The 24,755-nt window shown below is 46.7% G+C and overlaps 1 pseudogene; it reads right to left on the bottom strand.

Annotated features, from left to right (window-relative positions):
• LOC115110150 (retinoic acid receptor alpha-like) overlaps positions 1–24,755 on the bottom strand; it is a 183,852-nt pseudogene that overhangs the window by 109,157 nt on the left and 49,940 nt on the right.

The raw sequence follows: 24,755 nt of genomic DNA, 5'->3' as shown, positions 1-24,755 counted from the left end.
TGCTTGTGCTTCTAGTTCCGACAATGCAGTGATAACCAACAAGTAATCTAACTAACAATTCTAAAACTACTGTCTTATACACAGTGTAAGGGGATAAAGAATATGTACATAAGGATATATGAGTGAGTGATGGTACAGAGCAGCATACAGTAGATGGTATCGAGTACAGTATATACATATGAGATGAGTATGTAGACAAAGTAAACAAAGTGGCATAGTTAAAGTGGCTAGTGATACATGTATTACATAAGGATGCAGTCGATGATGTAGAGTACAGTATATACGTATGCATATGAGATTAATAATGTAGGGTAAGTAACATTATATAAGGTAGCATTGTTTAAAGTGGCTAGTGATATATTTACATCATTTTCCCATCAATTCCCATTATTAAAGTGGCTGGAGTTGGGTCAGTGTCAATGACAGTGTGTTGGCAGCAGCCACTCAATGGTGGCTGTTTAACAGTCTGATAGCCTTGAGATAGAAGCTGTTTTTCAGTCTCTCAGTCCCAGCTTTGATGCACCTGTACTGACCTCGCCTTCTGGATGATAGCGGGGTGAACAGGCAGTGGCTCGGGTGGTTGATGTCCTTGATGATCTTTATGGCCTTCCTGTAACATCGGGTGGTGTAGGTGTCCTGGAGGGCAGGTAGTTTGCCCCCGGTGATGCGTTGTGCAGACCTCACTACCCTCTGGAGAGCCTTACGGTTGAGGGCGGAGCAGTTGCCGTACCAGGCGGTGATACAGCCCGCCAGGATGCTCTCGATTGTGCATCTGTAGAAGTTTGTGAGTGCTTTTGGTGACAAGCCGAATTTCTTCAGCCTCCTGAGGTTGAAGAGGCGCTGCTGCGCCTTCTTCATGATGCTGTCAGTGTGAGTGGACCAATTCAGTTTGTCTGTGATGTGTATGCCGAGGAACTTAAAACTTGCTACCCTCTCCACTACTGTTCCATCGATGTGGATAGGGGGGTGTTCCCTCTGCTGTTTCCTGAAGTCCACAATCATCTCCTTAGTTTTGTTGACGTTGAGTGTGAGGTTATTTTCCTGACACCACACTCCGAGGGCCCTCACCTCCTCCCTGTAGGCCGTCTCGTCGTTGTTGGTAATCAAGCCTACCACTGTTGTGTCTTCCGCAAACTTGATGATTGAGTTGGAGGCGTGCGTGGCCACGCAGTCGTGGGTGAACAGGGAGTACAGGAGAGGGCTCAGAACGCACCCTTGTGGGGCCCCGTGTTGAGGATCAGCGGGGAGGAGATGTTGTTGCCTACCCTCACCACCTGGGGCGGCCCGTCAGGAAGTCCAGTACCCAGTTGCACAGGGCGGGGTCGAGACCCAGGGTCTCGAGCTTGATGACGAGCTTGGAGGGTACTATGGTGTTGAATGCCGAGCTGTAGTCGATGAACAGCATTCTCACATAGGTATTCCTCTTGTCCAGGTGGGTTAGGGCAGTGTGCAGTGTGGTTGAGATTGCATCGTCTGTGGACCTATTTGGGCGGTAAGCAAATTGGAGTGGGTCTAGGGTGTCAGGTAGGGTGGAGGTGATATGGTCCTTGACTAGTCTCTCAAAGCACTTCATGATGACGGAAGTGAGTGCTACGGGGCGGTAGTCGTTTAGCTCAGTTACCTTAGCTTTTTTGGGAACAGGAACAATGGTGGCCCTCTTGAAGCATGTGGGAACAGCAGACTGGTATAGGGATTGATTGAATATGTCCGTAAACACACCGGCCAGCTGGTCTGCGCATGCTCTGAGGGAGCGGCTGGGGATGCCGTCTGGGCCTGCAGCCTTGCGAGGGTTAACACGTTTAAATGTCTTACTCACCTCGGCTGCAGTGAAGGAGAGACCGCATGTTTTCATTGCAGGCCGTGTCAGTGGCACTGTATTGTCCTCAAAGCGGGCAAAAAGTTATTTAGTCTGCCTGGGAGCAAGACATCCTGGTCCGTGACTGGGCTGGGTTTCTTCTTGTAGTCCGTGATTGACTGTAGACCCTGCCACATGCCTCTTGTGTCTGAGCCATTGAATTGAGATTCCACTTTGTCTCTGTACTGACGCTTAGCTTGTTTAATAGCCTTGCGGAGGGAATAGCTGCATTGTTTATATTCGGACATGTTACCAGACACCTTGCCCTGATTAAAAGCAGTGGTTCGCGCTTTCAGTTTCACGCGAATGCTGCCATCAATCCACGGTTTCTGGTTTGGGAATGTTTTTATCGTTGCTATGGGAACGACATCTTCGACGCACGTTCTAATGAACTCGCACACCGAATCAGCGTATTTGTCAATATTTTCATCTGACGCAATACGAAACATGTCCCAGTCCACGTGATGGAAGCAGTCTTGGAGTGTGGAGTCAGCTTGGTCTGACCAGCGTTGGACAGACCTCAGCGTGGGAGCCTCTTGTTTAAGTTTCTGCCTGTAGGCAGGGATCAACAAAATGGAGTCGTGGTCAGCTTTTCCGAAAGGGGGCGGGGCAGGGCCTTATATGCGTCGCGGAAGTTAGAGTAACAATGATCCAAGGTTTTACCACCCCTGGTTGCGCAATCGATATGCTGATAAAATTTAGGGAGTCTTGTTTTCAGATTAGCTTTGTTAAAATCCCCAGCTACAATGAATGCAGCCTCCGGATAAATGGTTTCCAGTTTGCAAAGAGTTAAATAAAGTTCGTTCAGAGCCATCGATGTGTCTGCTTGGGGGGGGATATATACGGCTGTGATTATAATCGAGGAGAATTCTCTTGGAAGATAATGCGGTCTACATTTGATTGTGAGGAATTCTAAATCAGGTGAACAGAAGGATTTGAGTTCCTGTATGTTTCCTTCATCACACCATGTCTCGTTAGTCATGAGGCATACGCCCCCGCCGCTCTTCTTACCAGAAAGATGTTTGTTTCTGTCGGCGCGATGCGTGGAGAAACCCGTTGGCTGCACCGCATCGGATAGCGTCTTCCCAGTAAGCCATGTTTCCGTGAAGCAGAGAACATTGCAGTCTCTGATGTCCCTCTGGAATGCTACCCTTGCTCGGATTTCATCTACCTTGTTGTCGAGAGACTGGACATTGGCAAGAAGAATGCTGGGGAGTGGTGCGCGATGTGCCCTTGTCCGGAGTCTGACCAGAAGACCGCTACGTTTCCCTCTTTTTCGGAGTCGTTTTCTTGGGTCGCTGCATGCGATCCATTCCGTTGTCCTGTTTGTAAGGCAGAACACAGGATCCGTGTCGCGGAAAACATATTCTTGGTCGTACTGATGGTGAGTTGACGCTGATCTTATATTCAGTAGTTCTTCTCGACTGTATGTAATGAAACCTAAGATGTAGCCTCCCGACTGAATGGAAGCCACGATGGGGAGACATGGTGGGTGGAGGGACAGAGCTGCTTTGCATTTTTTTTCCATACAGACATGGGAGGAGAGGGAGGAGAGGGAGAGGAGTGGTGATGGGGCCGGAATGTCACCTAGCAAGGGGTAAAAACTGCATTCTTGGTTAAGGGCTTGTGAGTAAACATTTCACTGTAAGGTCTACACCTGTTGTATTCTGCGCATGTGACAAATACAATTTGATTTGATAAATTATTTAATCAAATATTGTTTGTGGAATGGATGGGTGGTCCCATATCACATCCTCCTACCTGTCAATATTTCCTTACTCCAGGTAAGCTACCGTCACAACTGCTACAGTTGGAGCAACCACCCCTTATTGTCGCTCTTCACAAATCACATGCACAGACAGACACACACCGACGCATGAAAACACACACAGACCCGGAGAGAGCGCCTACCTGCCAGTTCAAGTGAGGACACACACACACACACACACACACACACACACACACGGCATTGTGCCCAGGAACATTCCATTGGTTATTCAAAGCTGCCTCATTTAGATCAGACCAACCCGCTCGCTCAGTTCGACACATCGCCGCATGACAACTGGCAAGGATCCAGATCGCCAGGAGCAACTAGTCAAGGCTATGTTCCACACCATCCAAACCTCTAACGTGGAATCCAGTTCTATATAGACTCCACTCCACTTTGATCTGGTTAAGTCATTTAGCATGACAGCCATATATACGTAACACAGGAGATGCTGGAAATTATTCAGAGTACACAGCACAACAACCCTGTTAAAACTTGTGCAGCTCATGTTTAACCTCCTGCGTTTTTCCTGAATTGATCCAACTTTATGTCAAACTTCAAATGCTGATTTTGGTACAAATATAGGATGGATCAAGCCAGTCTGTGCGCCAGAGTCAACCAACCAAGCACAACAAAAAATGTTCAGCCATTCAGCAGTACCTGATAACCTCCTAATCAACCACTAATGTCCACATACACCAACAACAGAATACTGCAGTGTGATTGGGTACTTACTGGCTGGCGATGGGGTGCTGTATCCACTGATGGGCAGTCCGGACAGGGTGGGTGGGGACAGCCCCCCTAGCATGTGGGGGAAGAAGTAGGAGTAGTGAGGCATGGGGAACCCCCCCACAGAGACAGTGGGGCCCCCTGCACTCCCTGGCCCCCCCGGGGGGTGGCAGGGGTTACCCTTGCCCGCCATGTTCTGCTCGGCGGACCTTGAGCCGAGTCCAAATAGTCTCCTGTAGGTATCCGTGGTGACGGCGTTCTACATCCCTAACCTCACCCGCCGATGACGACGTAATCCAATGAATTAAGAAGTGGTGGTGGTGGTGGGTTGACGGTGGACAACAACGATGTGTGCGTGTATTCGCGTAGGTGTGTGAGATGTCGATGTTCCCGGTGAATGCTTCAGAGGAACCTTGAATCCAAGGGCATATGGGCTATTTTCTTCCAAAGGCTGGTCCTCTGCCTTGATATGAAGAGTGTCCTAGAGGTAGAGTAGGCCACTAAGCTTTTATATCTTGAATGAAACACCAATTACATAATATACTAAGGGAGGTCGCTAGGCAGAATCATCTGGCACCAATGGACTCCAGATCCCTTGTTCAGGATTGGATAGACTTCTCAGGCCTTGGGGGGGATTGGATGAGAACAGCTTTTCTCTCTCCAGTGACTCAGCAGAGCTCACACAACAACACGACGGAGCGGCGGAGGAGGATTGTTATGACGATGGCTGGTTTTAGTTGTCACTGTAACATGTCTTGCGCCCCAGGTCAACCGCTATCGCCGCGGTGACTCACTTTCAGTCTCGGCAACACACCTGTGGCAGAATGGCAATCTTCTTTCCTTCAGAAACACAGACAGACAGACAGACAGCGAGAGAAAGAGACAAGAGTTAGATAGAGATTCACTCACTGCTGCACATTCAGAGAGAGAGACAGGGGTTCAAATGCATATTCAGTGGGGTGGTGTTGATTTTTGCCTGGGTTCATCTCTATGTAGACAGCGTGGGAAAACAGAGCCCGGGTTCCTCTCTAGCGATCTTGTTAAAGCGAATGTTTTCAACTAGGAGGACGGCTCCCCTTCTCCCCCCCCCCCCCCCCCGGCCTCCCTCCTGCCCTTGCGGGGTGAATCATCAACAGAGATGCGGAGGCTCATTAATGGAGTCCATCTGAACCTCTCTCTCTCCCCTCCTCAAAATAAACAGGAGATGGTGATGAGCTTATGCAACCTGCCAAGCGAGACGGGAGGGAGGGAAGAGTAACCTAGTTCTGCCTTTCAATGCTGATGTTGTACAACATGCCTTATATAAATCTAAAAACCTCTCGCTTTGCTACACACTGTAGCAACTAGCTATAATACATGTCTGTATCAACCATCCACTACCACTGACAGCTTTGTTTCCATCTCTTTCACCCATCTGGCATTGACATGTAAAAGGAGGGAAGCGTTTACTGTTCTTTGGAGTCTGGATTGGAGCGGTCTGAAAGTTGAAAACATCGTTCGAGTGTCTTTTTCTCCCTCCCGGTCTATCATGTCTGTCTGCAGCTGTCTGAGAGGCATTTGTTCTGCCCTGGCCCTGGCAAGGGGGCGTTGGGTGCACAAGGGCCCGCTTTTTTACAGGGTCAGGGGCCTCGTTTTTAACTGCCGGGACCTTTATAGATCTCCTGCAAAGTGCTGCTCCCGCCGCCGACAGGAGTGTGCGTGAGTGTGAGTGCATGCGTGTGTGTGATCTCCTGCAAAGTGTTGCACCAGCATCAGACCCCCCCTTTGTGAAGTCAGCCCCACACACACACACACACACGGGCAGGCACAGGGCTCTGGACCCCCATCGTAAAACAGCCAAACACCACTGGGTTTTCAGACATGTTTGTGTTTGACGGGGGAGGAGGGGGATGAAAAGGCCTTTTAGAGAGACTTGGTGAAGGTCTGGGATAAAAACAAGACTGCTGTGATAAGTGCACCAGAGCATTACTATCAAAACTCTAAAACATGACGAAGTACCCTTATAGGAACAGAAACATGACGAAGAACCCTTATAGGAACAGAAACATGACGAAGAACCCTTATAGGAACAGAAACATGACGAAGAACCCTTATAGGAACAGAAACATGACGAAGAACCCTTATAGGAACAGAAACATGACGAAGAACCCTTATAGGAACAGAAACATGACGAAGAACCCTTATAGGAACAGAAACATGACGAAGAACAGAAACATGACTTATAGGAAAGAACCCTTATAGGAACAGAAACATGACGAAGAACCCTTATAGGAACAGAAACATGACGAAGAACCCTTATAGGAACAGAAACATGACGAAGAACCCTTATAGGAACAGAAACATGACGAAGAACCCTTATAGGAACAGACACATGACGAAGAACCCTTATAGGAACAGAAACATGACGAAGAACCCTTATAGGAACAGAAACATGACGAAGAACCCTTATGGGAACAGAAACATGATGAAGTACCCTTATAGGAACAGAAACATGACGAAGTACTCTTATAGGAACAGAAACATGACGAAGAACCCTTATGGGAACAGAAACATGACGAAGAACCCTTATGGGAACAGAAACATGACGAAGTACCCTTATAGGAACAGAAACATGACGAAGAACCCTTATAGGAACAGAAACATGACGAAGAACCCTTATAGGAACAGAAACATGACGAAGTACCCTTATAGGAACAGAACAGGAAAACGGAACAAGATGCAGTTAATTCAGACCACATATTACTTTCCAGCAGCTCCTGTATTAGGTATATACACGACTCTCATGCTCAAATTATTCAAATATCCATTCATCCATCCATCCATATACCAACCCACCCATTCGTCCTTCCCTGAGAAGGAATACCATACATCAAAAAATGGCTACATCCCGCTTGCCGCTCATAGATCCCACCTGGGAATTACCCTGAGCTTTAGCACAATGCACTGGGTAGAACACGTTCAAAGGATACAGAGGGAGAGAGAGTGATGGCGAGAAAGGGGGGAAAGAGAGACAGGGAGCGGGGGAGGAGGGCTAGATCAAAGCGAGAGGAAGCGGATGAAGATACCTTGTTGTGCTCGCCGCTTTCAATCTCGCTCATACATTATTGAAACACCCGACTAAGTAGGTTAAACCCCATAGGTCCCCTTTACATAGCCATGCACTCGTTCATTTAATCATGGGCATGTGTGTATACCAGTGCATCAGTGTGTGTGTGTGTGTGTGTGTGTCAGTGTATTTCTATCAGTGTGTAAGAGAGGAGAGAGAGAGAGAAACAGAGACAGCTATATTGAGAGAGGAAAGAGAGAGAGAGAAACAGAGACAGCTATATTGAGAGGAGAGAGAGAGAGAAACAGAGACAGCTATATTGAGAGGAGAGAGAGAGAGAAACAGACGGCTATATTGAGAGGAAAAGGTGTGGCCACACGAGAGGCATAAGCCAGTGTATACATAAAGAAGTGGGATATATGCATCTCTATACATCTACAGTATGTGACCAACACTGGCTGCATCAGTATGCATGAACCTGAGAGTAGTAGGAAAAGAGAAGATAGAAAAGAGAAGAGAGGAAAGAGGAGAAGAGGAAAGAAAAGAGACGAGAAGAAAAGAGAAGAGGAGAGAAAAGAGAAGGGAAGAAGAGAGAAGAAGAGGAGAGAAAAGAGAAGGGAAGAAGAGAGAAGAAGAGGAGAGAAAAGAGAAGGGAAGAAGAGAGAAGAGGAGAGAAAAGAGAAGGGAAGAAGAGAGAAGAGGAGAGAAAAGAGAAGGGAAGAAGAGAGAAGAGGAGAGAAAAGAGAAGGGAAGAAGAGAGAAGAGGAGAGAAAAGAGAAGGGAAGAAGAGAGAAGAGGAGAGAAAAGAGAAGGGAAGAAGAGAGAAAAGAGAAGAGAAGAAGAGAAGAAGAGGAGAGAAAAGAGAAGAGAAGAAGAGAAGAAGAGGAGAGAAAAGAGAAGAGAAGAAGAGAAGAAGAGGAGAGAAAAGAGAAGGGAAGAAGAGAGAAGAAGAGGAGAAGGGAAGAGGAGAAGAGGAGAAGAGAAGAAGAGGAGAAGGGAAGAGGAGAGAAAAGAGAAGAGAGTGTGTCTGTACATCCTTGACAAACTACTTGATCTTCCAGTATGAATATATTTGTGGGCATATATTACATGCTGCGACCAAACCCTTTGATCAGTGTGTCAGTTACTTCACAGAGGAGAGGAGAGACAACATGGAACAGCAGAATAAAATGGAAAATGGAGTATAGTGGAGGTCTTAAGGACAAGACACACCATAACGAACATTGTGCGTGAGTATTAAATCACCCACTGGGTGTCGACGAATTGGTGGAGACTCAAGGATATTCCTGCTAATATGTAGAATTATCGGGAAATAAACGGAAAATTAAATACTGGATGTACACATGTCGAATATGTATCTAACTCGCTCATATAACATGAATGTACATGTTTGACAACACACCATGAACACGCATGTGTGTGTTGACCCAGACACCTGCGCGGGCAGGTACATACTCACACATACAGTCGGGTGGCACACGTGATAAAGATGAGCAAATATGTATCAAATAATTCAAATACTGAGCTATATTGTACGCTCAATAAAATCAGAAAATGAAATTATTTTATACAAACAATTGCTCAGAGAAAAGAGATGTTGCTTAACAAGTAATACAGTTTTTCTCAAAAAGGTAGTGGTCAAAATGATTGACACCCCTGTTTTCAATACCTTTCAATATCTCACCTTGCAGGACACTGAGTTGGAGAACACGTTGGGAGGGATCTCTAGGCCATTCCTCCATACAAAATCCTTCTAGATTCTGCGCTTATGGACTGCCCTCTTCAATTCAATCCACAGGTTTTCAATTGGTATCAATTCCAGAGACTGAGATGGCCAACGCAAAATGTGGATTTTGTGACCATTGAACCATTTCTTTGTGGATTTTGACGTGTGTTTGGGGTTGTCGTCTTGCTGGAAGATCCACTTGCTGCCAAGTGTCAGCCTCCTGTCAGAGACAAACAGGTATTTGGCTCAAATACCGGTACTGGGTAAAGTTATTGACCTTAATAACGGCCGCAGAACCAGCGGCAGCAAAATAGTCCCGTAACATCAAAGATTTACCACCATATTTTACAGTAGGTACGGGGTTCTTTTCTGTTCATGCGTTCTCATTTCGAAATTCCAAACCGAACACTGGTGGGCGTGGCCAAAAGAGCTCTATGTTCATGTTATCTGACCAAAGCACTGGTTCCAATCCAAGTGCCAATGCTGTTTATCAAACTCCAGGCATTTACATTTGTTGGATGACATATCTGAAAATCCATTGAAAACCTTGAATTGGTTTGAATTTGAAACCAATTGAATTGGTTTGAATTGAGAAGTCCAAAGGATCTGAAAGGATTCTGTTTGGATGAATGGTCTAAGATCCCTCCCAACGTGTTCTCCAACTCAGAAGACATTTTTAGAAAAAGGCTCAGTGTCGTTACCCTCGCAAGGGGAGGTATTTGAAAGGGATTTAAAATAGGGGTGTCGATAATTTTGACCCTTGTCTTTCAGGGGGACAAAAAGTAGGATTTGTTTCTTTGAGTATACAATACAGCTAAGTATTTGAACTATTTATTTTTATACAGTCATTTCTGCTCATCTTTATCAAGGGTGTCAATCTCTTCAGACCCCACTGTATATGCAAACCACTGACACTGACACTAGAGATTGACACAGGAACAGGACCGCTGCAGGTCTAGCAGGGCCCGCTGGATTCTGGCAGGAATGGGGATGAAGTTCTAGAGTCAAATTCGGGACAGGACAGGATCGACATTCCACAGGAACTGGCAGCAGGCCCAAGATAGTTTACTTTATATAAATAAATCCCCCCCCCCCCTCCCATCGGCGCACTCTCGCCCCTCGCTCCAGTTGGAGCCAGTCACTACTTTCCTCAGATGCACACAGAGATATACACATGTCCATAAATTCATCCGACTCTGGGTAAGTGGAAGGGCTGCCTTCATTGCCAAAATGTGGTGATGTGGTTGTTATCAGCTATGTGCACTATGCAGGCAACTGTCTCGTGAGTGCTGAGCAGCAGGTTACACCCACGCAGAGTCAGATGAGAAGCTAAGGAAGGAATTTATTTATGATTTCTGCAGCCTACAAATTTTTATCTGGATGAACAGGAAAGTTCTGGGGTTATAGAACTCAGGATCAGGACAGTAAGGGGGATTGACAGGACCCTGCAGAAATAGGTAACTAATACCCAGTACTGACACACTCATCACCACTAATAGTAGCCGCTACAGTTATCAGTGAGCATTCAGTAGTGACTCACTAACTCACATCCATTAGGGGCAGTGGCCCTAGCCTAGTGCTTAGAGCATTGGGCCAGTAACCGAAAGGTTGCCGGATTGAATCCCAGAGCTGACAAGGTAAAAATCTGTCATTCTGCCCCTGAACGAGGCAGTTAACCCACTGTTAAATAATAAAATGAACTCAGAGTAGAGGTCTTCACGGGTCCAAAAAGTTGGGAAATAGATCCGTGAATTTCCCAACTGACATGATATTTATAAATAAACGAGACCCATATAAGGAAATCAGTCAATTGAAATGAATTAATTAGGCCCTAATCTATGGATTTCACATGACTGGAAATCAGATATGCATCTGATGGTCACAGATACCTTAAAAAATAGGTAGAGGCATGGATCAGGAAACCACTCAGTATCTGGTGTGACCACCACTTGCCTCATGCAGCGCAACACATCCTCCCATAGAGTTGATCAGGCTGCTTCACTCCTCTTCAATGGCTGAGCGAAGTTGCTGGATATTGGCGGGAAGTGGAACACGCTGTCGTACATGTCGATCCAGAGCATCCCAAACATGCTCAATTGGTGATATGTCTGGTGAGTATGCAGGCCATGGAAGAACTGGGACATTTTCAGCTTCCAGGAATCATGTACAGATCCTTGTGTATTATCAAGCTCATGGAGGTGATGGCAGTGGATGAATGGCGCGACAATGGACCTCAGGATCTCGTCATGGTATCTCTGTGCATACAAATTGCCATCAATAAATTGCAATTGTGTTCTTTGTCCGTAGTTTATGTCTGCCCATAACATAATCCCACCACCACCATAGAGCACTCTGCCAAATTTTCTAAAACGACATTGGAGGCGGCCTATGATAGAGAAATTAACATTCAATTCTCTGGCAACATCTTTGGTGGACATTGATGCAGTGAGCATGCCTATTGCATGCTCCCTCAACTTGAGGCATCTGTGGGATTGTGTGACAAAACTGCACATTTTAGAGTGGCCTTTTATTGTCCACAGCACAAGGTGCACACACGTGCACCAACATGCATACCCACACACACACGTGCACCAACATGCATACCCACACACACACGTGCACCAACATGCATACTCACACACACACACGTGCACCAACATGTATACTCACACACACACGTGCACCAACATGCATACCCACACACGTGCACCAACATGCATACTCACACACACACACGTGCACCAACATGCATACTCACACACACACGTGTACCAACATGTATACCCACACACACACGTGCACCAACATGCATACCCACACACACACGTGCACCAACATGCATACCCACACACACACCAACATGCATACCCACACAAACGATGCACACATTACAAACAAAAAGACCGCCCCATTTTCCTTTAGGCCCACATACATCAAATATGACCATCCAAGTAGTCAAAATCACAGCCCAAAACATTAACAGTCTGTATGCACAGACAACTAAACACATTCAACACTCATACATAGAATGTATACGCATGGACAAAACATTTGAGACATGTAAATAGTATAAACTCACTCAAAAACACACACACACTGATTTAACACACGCACATGGCAGTCAGCATGCATAGATAGGACTCATCAGCTGATGTGTCAGGAAAAAAACCCATAGACAGCAGTGTTTTAGAGTCAACTGAAATGAGGTTTGGGGTTTGGGGTTTGGCCAGCACGGTGGGGTTTGGCCAGCACGGTGGGGTTTGGCCAGCACGGTGGGGTTTGGCCAGCGCGGTGGGGTTTGGCCAGCGCGGTGGGGTTTGGCCAGCGCGGTGGGGTTTGGCCAGCGCGGTGGGGTTTGGCCAGCGCGGTGGGGTTTGGCCAGCGCGGTGGGGTTTGGCCAAGCGCGGTGGGGTTTGGCCAGCGCGGTGGGGTTTGGCCAGCGCGGTGGGGTTTGGCCAGCACGATGGGGTCTGGCCAGCACGATGGGGTTTGGCCAGCACGGTGGGGTTTGGCCAGCACGGTGGGGTTTGGCCAGCACGGTGGGGTTTGGCCAGCACGGTGGGGTCTGGCCAGCACGGTGGGGTCTGGCCAGCACGGTGGGGTCTGGCCAGCACGGTGGGGTCTGGCCAGCACGATGGGGTTTGGCCAGCACGGTGGGGTTTGGCCAGCACAATGGGGTTTGGCCAGCACAAAACTCCTCTATAGGAAGGAGGACGTGGAGAGGAATGGTGATTTCAGGTATTTTCTAGTCACTTATATCACACGATAACGACTGATTGGCCAATCATAGTAGAAAGGTTTATCAAAACGGTGGATCACAGATGAACTGTAAGATCTGATACTTAGGAACATTGGTTTGGGAACCACTGTAGAAGAGCAAAGGATTGGACTCTCTTTAGGGCCATTGTCTATCCCTCTCTCTCTTGTTTTAGGCATTCAATTGTGGCCTGGAGTGGTATTTGGACCCAAAAGAATAATCTGTAGTTTGCCCACCACTGATTTGGAGGAAAAGACATAGACAAAGCTTCAGTGTAAAGGAAGTGGCCTATAGTGTTAGTAGTGATTTATGAGGTGACTATGTAGGGGCCCTTCATAGGGCCTGATAGTGGGGAGGCCCCATCTGTCCCTGAGACTGGCGAAGCCACGGGGGTTAGAGGTCATAGGTTAGAGGACGTTGACCCCCCATGATCCCTCACAGACCGCCAGACACACCCTTGGCTGTCAGTCACTGCCACAGTCAACAGCTAACACACAATCTCTCGCTCTCTCACACACACACACACACACACACACACACACACACACACACATCCATAGAAATACACAGAGCCTTTTTCACATATCCATAATCCAACATGCCTACAGTACATACACATGGATCTGCACACAGATGCTCTCATGCATATGTACGCAGACACATTAACACCACTATTCCTATCCTGCTGTACAGTACGTCCCCCTGAAAGTCAACCACCCACTCCTCCATATCCCTCCATTACTATCCTGTAATATCCACTATGCAGTACGTCATCCTCCCACTTCCTCCGTTGCTGTACTATAATCTACAAGCCAATGCTGCTGTTGGTCGCGGTATCACCTACAGTACAGTACAGCCCACTAATGGTTCTGGATGTCCGGCTTAGTGGCGCGTGAGATGGAGAGGACCCCTGCTGCCAGCTGCTACTACCTGCTAATGTAGCCTAGTGCTCCAAAGGTAATGTGGCCTAGGGCTCTCCATGTCTCCTCAATGCCTACCAGGCTGAAGGAGCTTTGTTGGCTAATGTATCAAGGCTAGGGGTATGCTGGGCTTACATTATAAGGCTAACGGCCTTCAGTAATGGTTGGGGTTGACAATGGGCTTGATATGGACAATTGTTCGACGCTAGCAGAGCTTAGGAGGCTTACAGGGCTAATACTTTGAACAGAATTCTGGACAAGGACACATGTTGTAATTGAGGCTAGCAGTGCCAATGCAAAAATAAAAACATAACTAGGCTACAGCTAGTAGCGCTAAGGCCACCATTTTACAATTCACCGGGATTCCAAGCTGCAGCGAGGAATAAGTGCTGGGAAGGCTAATACCTACAATACAGTTAGCAACCCTCGGTGCTAGCAATATTAGCAGGCTAATGGAGGCTAACAAGAAACAGGGGGGGGGGGGGGGGGAGAAACAGTAGTGAAAAGGGAAGAAACAGTAGTGCTAAAAAAGGCGATGGGGAGGCTTCTCATTCTCCAGGCATTTACTTCTTCCCTCAGATGTGTGAGCTGAGACTGAGGATGTCTTCCTATTCTCTTCATGCCCCCTTCCCTAAGGCTCCATCTTTGATAAAGACATCTTAGGCTTCAGAGGGGCTCTGATATCCTGAAAGAGCAAGAACATGTTTGTGGAGTAAAGGGCAAAAGGCATGTTTTTGCCTGGAGAAAAAGGTGGAATGAGTATGTATGCCTTTTGTGAGAGATTATTATGATGATGATGATGATGATAGCAATGTTGGCAGCACATTGCTGATGGACAGTTACAACATCAAGTGCACATAGCTGTGATCATTTCACGGAGGTGAGACGTGGTGATAATGAAAAGGTAATGATGTTACGGAGTTTGATTATGACCGTGTGTTTATTTGTATGTCAATGCACTGGTCTATATAATATAAATAGGGCTTTGTCTGTGTGTGATTGTGTGCAATGCTTATTCTAGTCTGTCTGTCTGTCTGTCTGTCTGTCTGTCTGTCTGTCTGTCTGTCTGGTAATGATAATGGTGGTGGTGATGACGATGATACGCTGATGTTGTTACTAACCCTACTCAGATAACCACAGACGACAAGAGGGTTTCCCCCAAAAAACAACATATAAAAAAAGAATCCTTGTTAAAGCACTTTGGTTGGATTTTGTAATTGTTGTCTTAGAACCCCGCGTACTTTTCTTTGTTTGCTGTAGCGCGAGGGCTGGACACAAAGACACACACACTCACTGACTCCCTGAAACACACACACACACACACACACACACACACACACACACCCACCACCCTCCGTCCTAAGATGTCCCTTCATTTCTGTGACAAAGCGGAATAACATGAAACTGAGCCAATCGATACTCACACCGACTCTGATGAGAAACAACCCATAGGACCCCATCCCCGCTGGTGAGTGTGTGTGTGTGTTAGATGACAAACAACCCATAGGACCCCATCCCCGCTGGTGAGTGTGTGTGTGTGTTAGATGACAAACAACCCATAGGACCCTATCCCCGCTGGTGAGTGTGTGTGTGTGTTAGATGACAAACAACCCATAGGACCCCATCCCCGCTGGTGAGTGTGTGTGTGTGTTAGATGACAAACAACCCATAGGACCCCATCCCCGCTGGTGAGTGTGTGTGTGTGTTAGATGACAAACAACCCATAGGACCCCATCCCCACTGGTGAGTGTGTGTGTGTGTTAGATGAGAAACAACCCATAGGACCCCATCCCCGCTGGTGAGTGTGTGTGTGTGTTAGATGGTCATCATACACAGGAGGGAGGGAGGGGTCTTAATGGAAGCAGGAGAGGAGGGAGGGACAGATCAGGCAACCCTCCAGTGAACTGCGAGGCGAAAAGTAATTGATTGCGGTGCCTGATGGAGCTGGCTCGTGGGCCCGGGCGAGCTTTGCAGATGAGTATCGATTGGTTAATTGATTGATTGGCATCTGTAGGAGAGGAAGGCGGAGGGACATAATTGGTCTTCATGGAGCCATTTCCTCAGGGCCAGGCCGCAAATGAGAACGCCGTGCACACGCACACTAACACATGCACGCACACATACTAGGGCTGGGAATTGCCAGGGGACCTCACGATATTCTCACGATATGCATTGCGATTGGATACTGTGATTGTATTGCAAATCGATGTTCCAAACATATTGCTCATCGTATGTCTGCTGCAGAGGGACAAGAGAGAGAGCCATGAGAAAACAAGTGATCAGTCATGGGAATAAAGGTTCTGGAAATAAATAGGCTCCCTATTTTAAATAGAAGATGGAGAACAAGCTATGAAGGAGTTTTGGTGCTGGTACAGCCAACAAGTGAAAAAAAACAGTATTGCGATAGTCAAAACTATACTATGCAAACATCGTCAAATATAATATCCCGATGCCCCCCCAATCACTAACACATACCCTCACACCCACATGCACACCAAATAAAACTGCTAAGGTTGGTCCGTTTCTATTGGAATTGAGCCAGAGTGGGGAAATCCACAAATTGGAAGTGTCATTCTATTAATTACAAAAAAAAAATGTTTTATTCTCTATTACTGGGCTATTCTAAATCAAATAAAAATTCACTATAACTGTAGGCTAACTCTGTAAGCCTCCCTGCACAATCAATGAACTAACAGCATCGCCTAGACCTATACATTCTCTCCCAAACTCATCGATAGAAAGTTTGCAGCGTAAAGCAACCAGTCCATCCAGCATGCATAATAATACAGGACACTCAAAGGTGGTTGCTTGAATTTGTTACATTTTGGAGTATAGGCTGCTTTTTGAAATGTTTTTCTGCGGTAGGCGATGTATTGTTTAACGGCACAATCACTTTCATTACGTTTTGTTTTTAATGCAAAAGCTCTAATATGCCTGTGTGTGTTTTGAATGAATCCTCACCTTAGAAAGCTCTGTCCATTTCATTCTGCTTTGAAACATCCACAAGTACCATGTTTTCCACTCAGTCACAACCTGTCGTTGACGCTCTTTCTTCAAAATGATCAATCACAGTGAGGCGAAAACAAAATGTAAGCACTGCTATGATGATAAGTGTTTGATATTATTTCCGATTGCATTTGGACTGGCATCAGAGCGGTTCGAGGGACAGTAGAGCCCAGAGTACCAGGCCATTAGGACCAGTTGGTAGCTAGCGAGTTGGTTACTACTCCAGAGTGCATAAAAGGAGACTACTGTGACAACAGTCACGTGGACACACTCATAACCACATACACACACAGACACACACACACACACACACACACACACACACACACCATTCAACCATAGAAAAAAAAGAAAAAGGAAGAGAGAGGGGTGTTAGAGCCCGCTCGTTCGCCATTAAAAAAAAGAAGTCTCGATTCATTAGCGACCCTTGCCATGGCGACACTTGGCGATGGACAGAGAGAGAGAGAAAAATAGAGGTGATGGAGGTAGAGAGCGGTAGAGGGAGGGTAATGGTCCATTCCCAAGCTCAGCAGCCATTAAAGGAGGAAATGAAATGGAATGAAGTGATGCCAGGAGGGCTGGGGCTGAGACAGAGGCCCTTAAAGACACACACACACACACACCCTCCAGTGGGAAAGACCGAGTATGAGGAGCCATTGGTGTAAGAGCGGAGGGGCACTTCTAGTGGGAGTCTGCTCCATAAAGAGGCTATAAATCTCAGTAATAAAGCTATGAGATCCCCACCATGGAGGAGACTGTCTGGACCAAACACCATATACACACTGGAGATGAATGATGATGAAGCTGACATTGGACATATAGGTTGAGGTGAGACAGACAGACACACAGACAGACAATGTAGCTATGCACTGGTAACAAACAGACAGACGGACAGACGGGGCAGACGAGAATAAGCATTGCACACAATCACACACAGACAAAGCCCTATTTGTATTATATATTATATAGACCAGTGCATAGCTACTGACATACAAATAAACACACGGTCATAATCAAACTCCGTAACATCATCATTATACTACTGCATAGTGACAGAGGGGCAGAGGGACGGACAGACGCAGATACACACACACTAACCAGATCTGTGGTATGATAATACATACATACATACATACATACATACATACATACATACATCCCTTCCAAATTAGTGGATTCAGCTATTTCAGCCACACCCATCGCCGACAGGTGTATAAACTCAAGCACACAGCCATGCAATCCCCACAGACAAACATTGGTAGCAGAATAGCCATTATTTTCAATTACTTTCAACGTGGCACTGTCATAGGATGCAGTTCATAAAATGCCTGCCCTGCTAGAGCTGCCCCGGTCAACTCTAAGTGCTGGAAACATCTAGGAGCAAAACCGGCTCAGCCGCGAAGTGATAAGCCACAATCAGGTACAAATCTTCTGTCCTCGATTGCAATACTCACTACAGAGTTCCAAACGGCCGCAGTAAGCAACGTCAGCACAATAACTGTTCGCCGGGAGCGTCATGAAATGGGTTTCCATGGCCGAGCAGCCGCTCACAAGCCTAAGATCACCATGCGCAATGCCAAGCATCAGCTGGAGTGGTGTAAAGCTCGCCGCCATTCGACTCTGGAGCAGTGGAAACCCGTTCTCTGGGGTGATGAATCACGCTTCACCATCTGATAGTCCGACTGACGAATCTGGGTTTGGCGGATGCTAGGAGAACACTACCTGTCTTTAGTTCCAGTGAAGGGAAACAGTTTGGGGAAGGGCCTTTTTCAGCATGACAATGTCTCAGTGCACAAAGCGAGGTCCATACAGAAATGGTTTTCCCGAGATCGGTGTGGAAGAACTGACTGCATGCACAAAGCCCTGACCGCAACCCCATTGTACACCTTTGAGATGAATTGGAACCTTGACTGCGAGCCAGGCCTAATCGCCCAACATCAGTGCCCAACCTCACTAATGCTCTTGTGGCCGAATGGAAGCAAGTACCCACAGCAATGTTCCAAAATCTAGTGGAAAGCCTTCCCATAAGAGTAGATGCTGTTATAGCAGCAAAGGGGGGGACCAACTCCATAATTAATGCCCATGATTTTGGAATGAGATGTTAGACAAGCCGGTGTCCACATACTCTGGTTATGCAGTGCATCTGTGACAGGATGAGGGTCCCAGGGTGATTTTAGTTTGAACCCAGTGTTTCCCTGTGTCTCACAGAACACATGCATGCCAGAGAGGCATGCCAGAGAGAAAGGGTTGTCGTATGGAGTGGAGCCTAGACAACAGGGGAAAATAGAGGGGGGCGGGGGGGGTAAAGACGAGGGAAATGGATAGATAGAGTGGGGGAGGACAGCAGAGGAAAGGATGAGATAAGGACATGGGTGACCAATAGAGAGAAGGGAAGAAGGAGATATGGAAATAGTATTCTATCGCTCATTCTCACTCACTCCCGCCTCGCTCCCCCTCTCTCACACACACACACACACACAAGATTCTCTGGAGCTCATCTCCACGCAGTGGCATTCACAGCTCATAACCACACATCAATGTTAGATGGTTGTTGAGAGAGCTAGTGGACGGGAGGGAAGGAAGGGAGAGAAAGAGAGGGAGAGAAAGAGAGGGCTGGAGATAAAAGGAAGAGCTACCCCTCCTCCCCTAAATCCAGGTCCCACCGCACCCCTCTGATCCCTACTGTACCATCGCTCAGGAACAAGAACAGTGTGTTCCCTAGTGCGTGTGTGTGTGTGTGTGTGTGTGCGCACGCGTGTGTGTGAGAGAGCGAGAAAGAGAACGAGAGAGAGGATTAAGTGGACGAGTGTACTCAGATTGTTTAAGGATGAGGGAGCACAAAAGTGAGTCAATGGCAATGCATGTAATGTAATGTGAATGTGTATGCAACCGAGTGTGTGAGTGTGTGTCAGCTCCTTTGTTGTTGATAACACTGAGGTTTTATTTCATATACAGGATCTGGCGTTTCTGAGCCACGGACGTGCAGATTGACGGACAGGTTAGCACTTTTTGGCTAGGCTAGCTTGCTTTTGTTTGAAAAAATGCGCCACAGTACCATGTTTCACCTGGCTGCCGACTCCAGATCTTTTGGAGAACATCACGTGAGGAGTCGCCTGAAGCTTGAGAGTAAACAAGAGACAGTGGAATACAGCCGTGCTGAGGCAGAGGGCTCGTATTGAGGACGACTGGCTACTATTCTAAACTTTGTGTGGTGAGCTTTCTGGCGCCCAGAGCTGATGAGGCATTAGCCAAGTGGTGATAAACAGACTGGAAGAGGAGTGGCTATAAGACTCAGGCTGGTTTCCAGACTTGCCCTCTACAAGATCATCAGCAGGTTCCATCATCTAGCATCCTCTGTCCAGCTCCCTTCGCACAAACCATGAACTGACCCTCTCTATCTGCAGAGGATGCAGCTTCCAAAGGCTTGGCCTCTACAAGATCATCTAGCATCCTCTGTCCAGCTCCCTTCACTCAAACCATGAACTGACCCTCTATCTGCAGAGGATGCAGCTTCCAAAGGCTTGGCCTCTATTGGTTGACCAGTCATGACATATTGCTTGTTTGTTATTTTGCTCTTGAAGCTCTTTGAGATTCCATGAAAAAGCACTACAGAAATGCAATAAATTATTATTATGCGCTCGTGCATGTGTGTGTGTGTCTCCCTTTCTAAATCGCGGGGACACTACTCACACACGCTCACAATAGAGACACACTCTGTTAATGTATCACTGGCTGCACAGATCCAGTAACATAGACTAGAGCTCCGTCCACAGGGCGTCGTCTCTGTCCCTGCTCCACCATCCACTCATCTCTATACGAGGCAGATTACCTGACAGTGAGATCAGGGATTTAAACTTGACACCTCCACATCATTTACAGAATAGTAGGCAAGTGCAGGGATGGCTGTAAACGGTCAGTTAGCACGGCAGGGGAAGCGTTTTAGAAATGCACTGTTAGTCAGCATTGTAGGCTCTGTATGTACACAGTGTACAAAACATGAGGAACACCTGCTCTTTTCCCATGAGAGACTGGCCAGGTGAATCCAGGTGCAAGCTATGATCCCGTTATTGATGTCACTTAAATCCACTAAATCCAATCTGTGTAGATTAAAGAAGGTTAAATAAATTAGGATCGTTAAGCTTTGGAGACAATTGAGACAAGGATTGTGAACGTGTGCCATTCAGAGGGTGAATGGACCGGACAAAATATTTAAGTGCCTTTTGAACAGGGTATGATAGTAGGTGCCAGGCGCACCGGTTGTGTGCCAAGAACTGCAACGCTGCTGAGTTTTTCACACTCAACCGTTCCCATGTGTATCAACAATGGTCCACCACCCAAAGGATATCCAGCCAATGGCAGGCCAGTGGTCGAAAAGAGGACTGTTACGGATACAAGTATCCTGTGTGTGTGTGTGTGTGTGTATGTATCCTGTGTTTTCTCTCCTTCTCCCCTCACAGGTGAAAATCATCACTCCCCAATCAGTCAACAATCATCAATCAGAAGACACACCTCCTCCTGTTTCCTACCCTATCACAGTTCCTTTCCCTTGGTTTAAAAACCCCATCAGTTGTTTGCTCTAGAGCTCAATCTCTCTGTAAATGCCATGTCTGTAGGTCTCTGTGTTTCACTCTCTCTTTGTGTGTTAACCTCTCTTTTGTTTGAGCATCTCCATAGCACTTTGTCCTCACCTGTGAGTATTGTTTTTGGTTATGGTGTTTTTGTTTGATTGCTGGTGGGAAAAGGGGAAACCAAGACAAGTCGCCCATGGGCATACACTACCCGTAGGTAGACTTTGTTAAATACACTAGTTAGAACTGGGCGGACCACCCACTGTATTTTTGGTTAGTTAGTTAGCTGTTGTTAAAGTAGGCTAGTCTAGCTTAGGGGTGTTTTTGAATACTTATTGTTTCTTTCCTTGGGTCCAGCTCAGCCCCTTTTCCTGCCCCCCATTAACGTGTGTTTATTAATAAACCCGGAGTTTGACGGTAGATTTCAGTTGTCGTAGTTATTTCGTTCTCACTTTTACTTTGTCACAATTATAATTTGCATGAGTTATGTTACGGGTCTCATTACCATCCCCCCTAGACTGTCGGGCCAAAAGGGATTCGTAACAAAGGACCAAGGAGGCTGGCACACATTGTGCAGAGCAACACACGGGCAACAGTTAGTCAACTGACAGTCCAGTCCAACATTGGTGCCCAAAGACCCATCAAATAATGCACAACTCCTCGTACCTTGACAACCTCAGAGTTTCACTTCTTTCAGCTAAAAACAAGAAACTGAGGTTGCAGATGGCTACGGAACGGAAAGACTCGACCCTGGAGAATTGGAAAAACATTGCCTGGTCTGATGAATCCCGGCTCCTTCTGTTTCACACTGATGGGAAGACTAGGGTATGGAGAGATTCTGCGTGTCAACATCGAAGGCTGGTAGTGATGGTGTGATGTGTTTTCATGGCACACATTGGGCTCCATGATAAAAGTGGAGCAATGTCTAAATGCCACAGGATATCTGAACATCATTCGCCAATCAGGTGCATCCCTTCATGGCAGCAGTGATTCCATCTGCGAAACATATTTTTTTTCAGCAGGATAACACCCCATTCCACAAGGTTAGGATTGTCCAGGAATGGTTCCACGAACATGACAGTGAATTCAGCTTCCTGCAGTGGCCTGCCCAGTCACCAGATCGCAATCCAATTGAGCATCTGTGGGATGAGATGGAGCGAGCTGTTCAGAGCAGAGATCCACTACCAGCCAACTTGACACAACTGTGGGACACATTGGAGTCAACGTGGGCCAGCATCCCCGGGGAACGTTCACGAGTCCACACCCCGATGCGTCGAGGCTGTTCTGAGGGCAAAAGGGAGTGTAAACTCTATATTAGGAAGGCGTTCCTATTGTTTTGTACACTCGGTGTAGACGATCGGGACTGAGGACATACGCACCGCCTCACACGTGGGCGACATCCAATCGGTGTGAATGACAGGGAATTAATAGCAACAGTCAAACATACTGCAGCAGTTGGCTTTCAGTTGAATTCAATTCGAACGTGATTAATAATAGTTCGGTTAGGGAGCAATTTCAAATAGTAACAGTCGGAAGCACAATGTCATGCATGTATTACGCAATATGTCCGTATGCCTTTAATCATACAGCTCTCAAGACATTTCCAGAACGGATACATTTGACAGTATTAAAAAAAAGCATTGGAGTGCGTGAAACACAGGAGTGAGGTTTCATCCGTCCTCATAGTACAACCCAAAAAAATGAGGAAGACAGATCAATAAAAGGCTTTCATGTCATGTGATCGACACCCCAGGGTATCTCCTCTTCTGCATACCGCGAATGTGCCAAGCTGCTGACAGGGATTATTAACCGCGGACGGTATGCCTGACAATCCCTAACAAAATACATGTACCAGCCGAGACGACCTGCTCAAGGAATATTAAACTGGAATTACAACTGTGAACAAGGGATATGGAAGAAGCTCGTGTTGTGATTGTGGCGTACATATTACATAGGAAATGGAGGGAAAATGCCTTGCAGGGTTACTCACTATGGCAGTGCGCGCCCATTGAAGACCTCAGTGTAAAAATACGTGAATATCGCCCGAAGGGACAAAGTTTCACTCCTTTGAGCAACAAAATGGCCGACTAAGGGTTAAAAGCAAAACATTCAAATGTCCAAAAAAGAAGGGAGATAGAGAACAGGCACATAAAACAACGGAACAGGGGCTGTGCAGACAGAACCGTCTCTGACCTAATTAGGCAGAGAGAGAGAGAGAGAAAGAAAAAGAAAGGAGGTGAGAGAGAAAGAGAAGAGATGGGAAGAGAGAGCGAGAAGAGAGAGAAGAGAGAGGAGCGAGAGAGAGAGAGAGAAGCAGCAAGGAGCAGCACATTCAAATGATGCATTTGGGCACATTATATAACAAGGGAATGGGGGAGGGAGACAAAAGCCATCCTTCACTTCAAAGCGTGTTACACAATTTGTTTGTGAAGGGGGCGGAGTTGACGGGGGGGCAGAGAGGGTGGCAGCGAGAGATAACTAGGCTTCAGATGTAATTATCGGTTCTAAACAGAGAAACACTGTGTGTGTGTGTGTGTGTGTGTGTGTGATCTTCTATCATCAATTTGCCCCACAAATGTGTCTGTGTGTCTGAGTAAACTGTGTGTACGTGACTGCACAGACCAATCACATCAGATACATTTCACATCATTCCATGTGTAACTCTGAGTTGTTGTATGTGTCGAACTGCTTTGCTTTATCTTGGCCAGGTCGCAATTGTAAATGAGAACTTGTTCTCAACTTGCCTACCTGGTTAAATAAAGGTGAAAAAATTAAAAATAAAAATAAAAGAGCTGATCTGATTGGTCAAAAGATCAGGTAGTGAAAAAAAGATTGGAATTGGGCTGCCTGTCTAAACGCAGCCTGTGTGTCTGACGCTGTACGTGATAACCTGTGTATGTACAAGCCTGCGTGTCCTCACATCTTTCTCCTGAAATATCTCCCCTCCAGTTAGTGCCTGAGCAGAACCAGAAAGAAACCAGACCATTGTGTGCAGACATCTCTTTTGGAGTGTCACCCGGCTCTCACACAGATAATCCTGTTACAGGGTCTGTCTACTCTGCTCCTCTCCCCCCTATCTTTAGGACGCTGTAAAATCACACCAAGCCGACCCAAACTGAGCCAAGCTAGCAGAGCGACCGAGACCTCATTCGCCAAGGGAAATAATCGGAGTTGCGGCTCCCATTCCACTTCAAAATTGAGCTAAATTCAGTTTCAGCATTGGGCTGCGTTCCATTTCAATTCAGGTATTGAAATGCAACAGATTGAAAATTCTATGTCTAATTGAGTTGATATTTCTATGACACCAGTGTCACAGAGAGAGAGAGAAAGAGAGAGAGAAAGACCCTTCTGCCTCTCTGAAAGTAGAAAATCACTTCTCT

The sequence above is a fragment of the Oncorhynchus nerka genome, linkage group LG26, assembly GCF_034236695.1.
Source record: "Oncorhynchus nerka isolate Pitt River linkage group LG26, Oner_Uvic_2.0, whole genome shotgun sequence".
Classification (NCBI taxonomy): domain Eukaryota; kingdom Metazoa; phylum Chordata; class Actinopteri; order Salmoniformes; family Salmonidae; genus Oncorhynchus; species Oncorhynchus nerka.
This window is presented reverse-complemented; position numbering and strand designations above follow the sequence as displayed.